Below are 8,256 nucleotides of genomic sequence, written 5' to 3' on the forward strand. Positions count from 1 at the left end.
TCTGACTTCGGCTCAGGTCATGATCTCACAGCTTGTGAGTTCCAGCCCCGCGTCGGGCTCTGTGCTGACAGCCCAGAACCTGGAGCCTGCTTCGGATTCTGTGTTTCCCTCTCTCTCTCTCTCTCTCTACCCTTCCTCCACTCATGCTCTGTCTCTCTCTGTCTCAAAAATAAACAAACATTAAAAAAAAAAAAAGGATAGGGGGTTAATATCCAAAACATATAAAGAACTCATACAACCAACAGCAAAGAAAACCAAATAATCCAATTAAAAATGGGCAGGGATGGGGCACCTGGGTGGCTTAGTCGGTTAAGTGTCCAATTTAGGCTCAGGTTATGATCTCGCAGTTTGAGTTCAAGCCCCACGTCGGGCTCTGTGCTAACATCGCAGGGCCTGGAGCCTGTTTCGGATTCTGTGTCTCCCTCTCTCTCTCCCTCTCTCTCTCTTGCTTGTGCTGTCTTTCTTTTTCTCAAAAATAAATAAACATTAAAAAGAATTTTTTTTAATGGGCAGGGGGCACGTGGGTGGTTCAGTTGGTTAAGGATCCAACTCTTGATGTCAGCTCGGGTCATGGTCTCGTGGTTTGTGAGTCTGAGCCCTGCGTCAGCCTTTGTGCTGACAGTGTGGAGCCTGCTTGGGATTCTCTCTCTTTCCCTCGCCTAGCCACTCTCACTCTCTCTCAAAATAAATAAATAAACTTTCAAGAATGCAATCTTGCCATTTGCAACTATGTAGATGGAACTGGAGGGTATCAGGCTAAGTGAAATTAGTCAGAGAAAGACAAATATCATATGACTTCACTCATATGAGGACTTTAAGAGACAAAACAGATGAACATAAGGGAAGGGAAACAAAAATAATACAAAAACGGGGAGGGGGACAAAACAGAAGAGGCTCATAAATATGGAGAACAAACAGGGTTACTGGAGGGGTTGTGGGAGGGGGGATGGGCTAAATGGGTAAGGGGCATTAAGGAATCTACTCCTGGAATCATTGTTGCACTATATGCTAACTAATTTGGATGTAAATTTTAAAAAATAAAAAATAAAATTAAAAAAAATTAGCCTGTAACCCAGAAATGACCATTATTAACTTATTGATGTATATAAACTATCACATTTCTTAAATCCACATATATGCATATTCCCTCAGACTAGATTCCTAAGCTAGAAGCATTGATGCTTGATCAGATGTAGTATGCGTCTTCTAGCTCTTTGAAATGTATTTTCACAAGCCTTTTAGGAAACTACTATTTAGCACCCACCAGCAGGGCAGAGAGTACCAGTTTCACAGGGCTCTAACCAACACTGGGTATGGTAATTTTTAAAAATATTAATTTGATAAGTCTGGCATTTTGTGATCATTCCTTGATTATGAATAAAGTTTAGTATTAAGGATAAATAAACACTAAACTTTAAAAAGGAAAGAAAGAAAAATGGGCAAAGAATCTGAATAGACATTTTTCCAAAGAAGATCTATGAATGGACGACAGGTACGTGAAAAGGCGCTCAACATCATTAGTATCAGGGAAATGCAAACTAAAGCCACAATGAGACCCCCACCTCATGCCTGTTGAAATGGCCATCACCAAAAAGGCGTAATAAACACTGGCATGGATGCCAAGGAAAAGGGATCATTGTGCGCTGTTGGCAGGACTGTAAACTGGTGGAGCCACTACAGAAAACAGCATGGAGGTTCCTTAAAAAATTAAAAAAGAACTGCCATATGATCCAGCAATTTCACTTCTGGGAATATATCCAAAGGAAATAAAAATACTAACTCAAAAAGGTATCTGCACCGCCACATTCATAGCAGTGTTAATACATGGAAACAACCTAAGCATCCACTGATGAATGACTGGATAAAAAAGTTGGGGGGGGGAGGGTGTATGTGTGGGTGTGATGGAATATTATTCAGCCATAAAGAAACAAGAAAATTCTACCATTGGCAACAACATGGATGGACCCTGAAGGCATCATGCTAGGTGAAATAAGTCAAATACTTTATGATCTCATTTATATGTGGGATCTTAAAAAACAAAACAAACAAAAAAAAACCCACAAAAATAATAGAAAGAGATTAGATTTGTGGTTACCAGTGGTGGGGGATTCGGGGAGGGGGAACTGGAGGAAAGTGGTCAAAAGGTACAAACTTCCAGTTATAAGATAAATAAGCACTAGGGATGTAACGTCCAACATGATGACTATAGTTAACACTGCTGTATGAGATGCAGGAAAGTTGCTTAGAAAGTAGATCCTAAGAGTTTTCACCACAAGGAGAATCTTTTCCTTTTTACCGCATCTATAGGAGATGATGGGTGTTAACTAAACTGATTATGGTAAGCTACAGGCAAGATATTGAGGAAGTTCAGAGGACAAAAGATTACTTTTGATTCAAAGAAGGGCTGAGCTGGAAAACAACAGGATAAGATCAGGGAAGAATGAACTGGGTACTGAAGGAAGGTTACAATTTTAACACATAAGAAAATTAAGTGAGTAAGAGTGACAGCAAAAAGAGGCAGATAGAAAAGAAAAATATGTAAGAGGAAGGGCAGGGTGCTTGCTTCAAGTAGCAAAAAACAGCACCAGAAACTAAAAAACCCAGAGTGGCAGGAAAAAAAGCTAGATGTACAAGGGGTAAGATTTCAAAGATAAACAGGGATGGATTTTGAAAGAGTATGAATGCTACGATTGGAGATTTGTAATTAATTTAGTAAAAACTGGGGGCGGAGAATGAGAGGATGGTAACTTTATCATAGAAATGATACAACAGGAACTGAATTCCCAGTAAAGAAATTTGGTGTAAGTATCCAAGACAAGCTGAAGGGACAATAGAAAAGTAAATTCCAGTGTGGCTTATATACTGAGGAGCGGGAGGGAGGAAGGATGGGGACGAGGCAGGGAGGACAGGCTGAAGGGCTCTGACTGCTATGTTAAGGATCTTGTGCCTCCTCCCCAGACAGGCTCGGTCAGCTATTAACCTGAGCTGCTAACAGAGAAGTCTCTACCTCCATACTCCAGAAGTAAGTACGACAGGAGGAGAGAGAAGATGATGACAGTGCTCCCCTGCAGATCACTTAGTGCCGTCCAACTCTACATTTGTCCATTTTCTAGGTAATCTCTCTGAGGTTTCTATTATCAGGCAACTGTGTTCTGGTAACAGCCCATGGTTATTGGTACTATCACAAAGTAACACAAAGGTTCTGTCTAATTGACAGATTACCAAAATGACCGATATGTTGGTGCTGGTAGACACACTAAGACCACAGCCTGACATTAACTGTATCAACTGACTCTATCAATATTTATTACAGGTGTATGCCTGTATACAAGGTGTATGCCTTCTATATACCATGCACAGAGAATAATAATAATGAGTAAGATCCCTGTTCCCAAGAAGCTTCAAGTCTAATTACAGAGATCGATTTTTAAAAACTTCATAAAGTAAATCCAGTCATCAGTTATTTCATGAAACAAACATTTATTCAATGCTTGCTACATGTCAGATATTGTCCTAGGTGTGCGGTATGCAGATACAAACAGGACACAGTGGCTGCACAAGGGATGATTTCATAACGAGGAAGACAGAAGAATCTAGGACAACACCGGCACACCATAGTATTCAACGTGAATAACTGACGTGATGAGTTAGGAGGCCAGCATCATACAGGAAAAAAACCACTAGAGATCTGGCTTGGTAACAGTGTACCTTTGGAAAACTGATCATTTTGAAAGAGCTTTCACATGTTATTTCATTTTATTCCAATAACAAGCCTCCAAAGTTAAGGAAGACAGATGCACTAGATACTAGGTGAGAAAGCAAGTAAGGCTAGAACTTGCTCAGAGTCACAGCAAGTGACAGGAGAGCTGGGATAAGAAACTCTACCTCCTGCTCTGAAGTCCAATGCTTGTCCCTTTTGTTGTGACTCCATACCTCGTCATAATGACCTTGGACAAGTCGCCTGGCATTTCTCTGTCATAGTTTCCTCGTCTGCAAAGCAGGGAGAACACCCGCAGTACCTACCTAAAGTACTCTGGGGAAGAATCAAAGCGATACAAGTCAACATACTTTGAGATATACAAAGGCAAGGTACATATTATCAGCCATGCTTTGTTTCTCTTAGGAAAAACAGGGAACAGGGTGCCAAAACACTGAGTAAACAAATGAACCACGCTAGATTTTAAGGCACACAGTGCTCTCAAGGTCACCCATATAACTTTATGATGAGTAAAGACAGAAGGATTATAGTTCACGTTTCTGCTGTAGTCCCATTGACCCTAAAAGGCAAATATCAACCAAGTTCGGTCACAAAGGAATGTATTCACCTATATACCAAATTCTACTGGGTATCCTATCAAATACCCGAAAGAAAGGTTGTGCCTGTATTCCTCCCTAAAAGTGTAAACAAGTAGCTTTTGCTAGTCTGTTTAAAAGAAAGAAAGAAAGAAAGAAGAAAGAAAGAAAGAAAGAAAGAAAGAAAGAAAGAAAGAAAGAAAGAAAAGAAAAGAAAAAAGAAAGAAGAGAAAGAAAAGAAAAGAAAAAAGAAAGAAGAGAAAGAAAAGAAAAGAAGTATGAATACTATGAATCCCCTGCCTGCCCCCACCGGTACCACCACAGGTCTCATCCTTCATACCTCAGACCTGCTCTGCCCAATACAGTAGCCATACCCACATGTAACCACTTAAATTTAAATTAAATTAGAAATCAGTTCCTTATCTACACTAGCCACATTTCAAGTGTTCAAAAGTCCCATGTGGCTAGTGGCTACTACACTGGACAGTGCAGATATAGAACAGTTCTATCAGGGTGCCTGGGTGGCTCAGTTGGTTAAACATCCAACTCTTGATTTCGGCTCGGGTCATGATCTCATGGTTCACAAGTTTGAGCCCCGTACTGGGCTCCATGCTGACAGTGCGGAGCCTGCTTGGGATTCTGTCTCTCCCTCTCTCTCTGCCCCCTCACTGCTCACTCTCTCTCTCTTTCTCATAATAAATAAATACTAAAAAACAAAAACCAAAAAGTTCCAACATTGCAGAAAATTCTACTTGACAGAGCTGCCTTAGATACTATTTTTTTTAAATTTTTTTTAATGTTTATTTATTTTTGAGAGAGGCAGAGACAGAATGCAAGTGGGCTAGGGGCAGAGACAGAGGGAGACACAGAATTCAAAGCAGGCTCCAGGCTCCAAGCTGTCAGCACAGAGCCCGACGCAGGGCTCGAACTCACAAGCCGCCAGATCATGACCCAAGCCCAAGTCGGACGCTCAACCGACTGAGCCACCCAGGCGTCCCAGATACTACTCTTTTTATTACAACCCTAACTAGACTACAGATTCCTTGAGGACAGGAGCTGCGTCGTATTTATCTTGGTATCCTCAGTATATACAGCAAAGTACATGTTACACGCCAAGCATTCACTATACATCTAAATGAGGATCTCAAACATAGCAGACTACAGTCACTTCCCCCATCCCCAACATACATGTGTGTACACACACACACACACACACACACACACACCAATAACAAATAAGACATCCTTTCACCGTGGAGGATGGGGGTGGAAGGAAACACTACGTCCAGAGGAAAGAAGCTGAATTCTGGTCCTTGATGTGCTAGAACCCAACCATGAAATCTCGGGCAAATTACCTACTTTCTTCACCTACAAAAACTTAAAATTAAACTCTAAGTACCTTAAACTTTAATCATCTTCTATCAAAGAAAATCATGTATTCTATCCAAAACATTTTTACACATGTCAGAGAACACACCTGCTCACACTGGTGAGGATCTCAAACAGAATCCATTTCTAAGTCTCAGGCTACCTTGATTCAAGTCACTTTTGGTCTTTAACTGATCGTGTGGAATTTTTCACCTTTACTTTGGATATCAACTACAGAGTTAAACCTCAGGCTTAAAGACTGAGTTTCTTCCTTGTGTTAAAGCCAGAACTGGATACTCTGTCCATATCTGATCAGAGAGAACCAAGGGCGAGTTGCTTTAGTATCTGAATTTAACAAGAATTGTCCCATCAGTTTCCACATTAGCCTCAGCCTAAAAATTGACAGAAGAGTACAAAGTTCAACCAAGAGAATCTTTCTACAACAATCCTTATCCTGTAAAGAATATCATTATACACAATGTGTATATTTTCATTCAGTCCACATACTTCACCATGTTTAACCGCTATTAAAAAAATTGTCCCCAAACCCCTTCATAATGACCTTCACACACATATTCACTCACTCCCTTTTATAAAGTTTACATGGCTTAAGGACCAGCCAAGAACAAATACAATCTGAATTACTACCCTGCCTTTCTTTAAAATCTGTTAATTTGCTGGGCCATAGCAGCTCACGGATTCTGCAATGAAAATATAGTAAGTTACTAAAACCGGAAGGAAAAGCTATGTGCACGTGTGTATGAGAGAGAAGTGCTGGAGAGGGGACAAAGCATGGAAGATAGCCTAGGCAGAAGAACAGCCTGTGCAAAGATGACCCAGAAGTTAGAGACACTAGACCTGTGAGTACTGTACGCCCAGGAAAACTACAAACTAACAGCTTTGCATGAGATGTATACACTTTAAAGGCACAGCAACTCAGAAACCCTGCAAAGAAAGTCACCTTCCACCCCCAACTGGCTTTCACAAAGTGGAGTCGTCACTGGGCCTAAAGATACGATGGATCTCTGCAAGTGGAACTTGCATTTCTAACAAACTCCCAGATGATTCTCCTACACAGTGAAACTGGAGACACAGTGCAATGTCTTCTGAGATGCAGGACTGCCCATCCCAGCAGTTCCCAAAGTTTGCTACACACTGGAATCACACGTGGCTCCTTAAAAAATACTGACGTCTAGGTCCCCCCACTTCCACCACCCCCCCCCACCCCCCAATTCTGATTTAATGGCCTGGATGTGCTGCCTAAGCATCAGGAATCTTTAAAGGCTGCCCCAGGTGACTTTAACGTGCAGCAAAGTTGGAGAGCCACTGACCTAATTGTTAAGAACTTGAATCTGGAGTCAGGATGCCTGGGTCCAAATCACCAGCTATGTGACCTTGGACAGGTAAGTCACCAAACCATTCAGAGCCTCAGTTGCATCGTCAGTAAAATGGGGATAAGAACCCTACCTTACAGGGTTCTCGTGAAGTTAGACGTGGTGAACGTAATGGCCTGGCACAAGGCCTGGCGTATAGTGAGCGCTTAACTAGGGTAAGCTGTTTATTCTCGTTATTAACTCTTCCTCATCCGACTGTCACTGTGCAGCGGGCAGCATCGCCTCCACAGGGCGGCAGCAACTCGAGCAACCCTTCTGCTGGACCAAATTCCTCGCCGGAGTTGTCTAGCTCCGCTCCAGACCCGCCCCCTCCCCCAGGTTGCCAGGAGAGCGCATCGTCCGACCCGGGCAGCTCCCAAAGGCTAGACCCGGTTTGAACAGACCCGACAGAAACCGCCGACTCGCCCCGGAGTCAGGGCCAGGCTCCGCCGGACCCCGCGGGTCCCCCGAAAAAGGCAGAGACGTGCTTCCGAAGGCAGGGCCCTGAGTGCACCCGGGCCCGAGAAACAGATTTCGCCGTCCCAGGACCGCCCGGAGGGGAGGGGAGGGGAGGGTCCGGCCGCGACGGGGAGGGCCGCTCGGTTACCTGAGGCGACGGGCGGGGCCCGCATCGCTGGGGCGGGCGCCGCCGCCGCCGGCCGCACTCGGCCTTCCGCCTCACGCCACCCGCGCCATACGGCCGGCGCTTTCGCTGCCCTGGCCGGCTGTCCTTAGGCGGTCGGTCAGTCCACCCGTCAGCGGCTCTCCGAGGGCGCCCGGGGACGACGAAGGCCGGTCGGGCCGGCCGGCTGGGCTCTGCTCTGGCAACTTCCGACTGCCAGGGGCGGCAGCGTCAAATAACTCCCCGAACCGAGCGGACCACCGCGCGTGCGCGGCGCGCCTGATCAGAGCCTTCTGCCGGTCCGAAGCGGCGGCGTCAAATAATTCCCAAGACACGGAGCCGGAAGCTGCGCGTGCGCAGCTATCCCAGATGGCCGCGCGGGGCATATTCCCTCCTCCCTTTCCGGAGCAAGTGGAGTGGGAGGAGTGAAGTGACGGCTGCGCCTACCTTATCCCAATGCCGCGGAGGGGGCGCTGCACCTGCGTCCCTGTGCATCAATCCCGACTTTGCGTGTTTTCTGTGCGGACGGAGGAAGGGGCTTCTCTGCAAGATTCTGGTTCCCACCCAGGTTCTAGGAGTTTCTCACATCCTACCATTACA

General features: G+C 44.7%; 1 protein-coding gene across 2 annotated transcripts in view; it reads right to left on the bottom strand.

Annotated features, from left to right (window-relative positions):
- RALGAPB (Ral GTPase activating protein non-catalytic subunit beta) overlaps positions 1-7,855 on the bottom strand; it is an 88,336-nt gene extending 80,481 nt beyond the window's left edge. For both annotated transcript variants that reach the window (XM_030309612.1, XM_030309611.1), the window contains exon 1: positions 7,642-7,855. The gene's annotated coding sequence lies outside the window, so the exon portion shown is untranslated. The remainder of the gene's footprint in view (positions 1-7,641) is intronic.
- Positions 7,856-8,256: the final 401 nt, after the last annotated feature.

Source organism: Lynx canadensis, chromosome A3 (genome assembly GCF_007474595.2).
Source record: "Lynx canadensis isolate LIC74 chromosome A3, mLynCan4.pri.v2, whole genome shotgun sequence".
NCBI lineage: Eukaryota > Metazoa > Chordata > Mammalia > Carnivora > Felidae > Lynx > Lynx canadensis.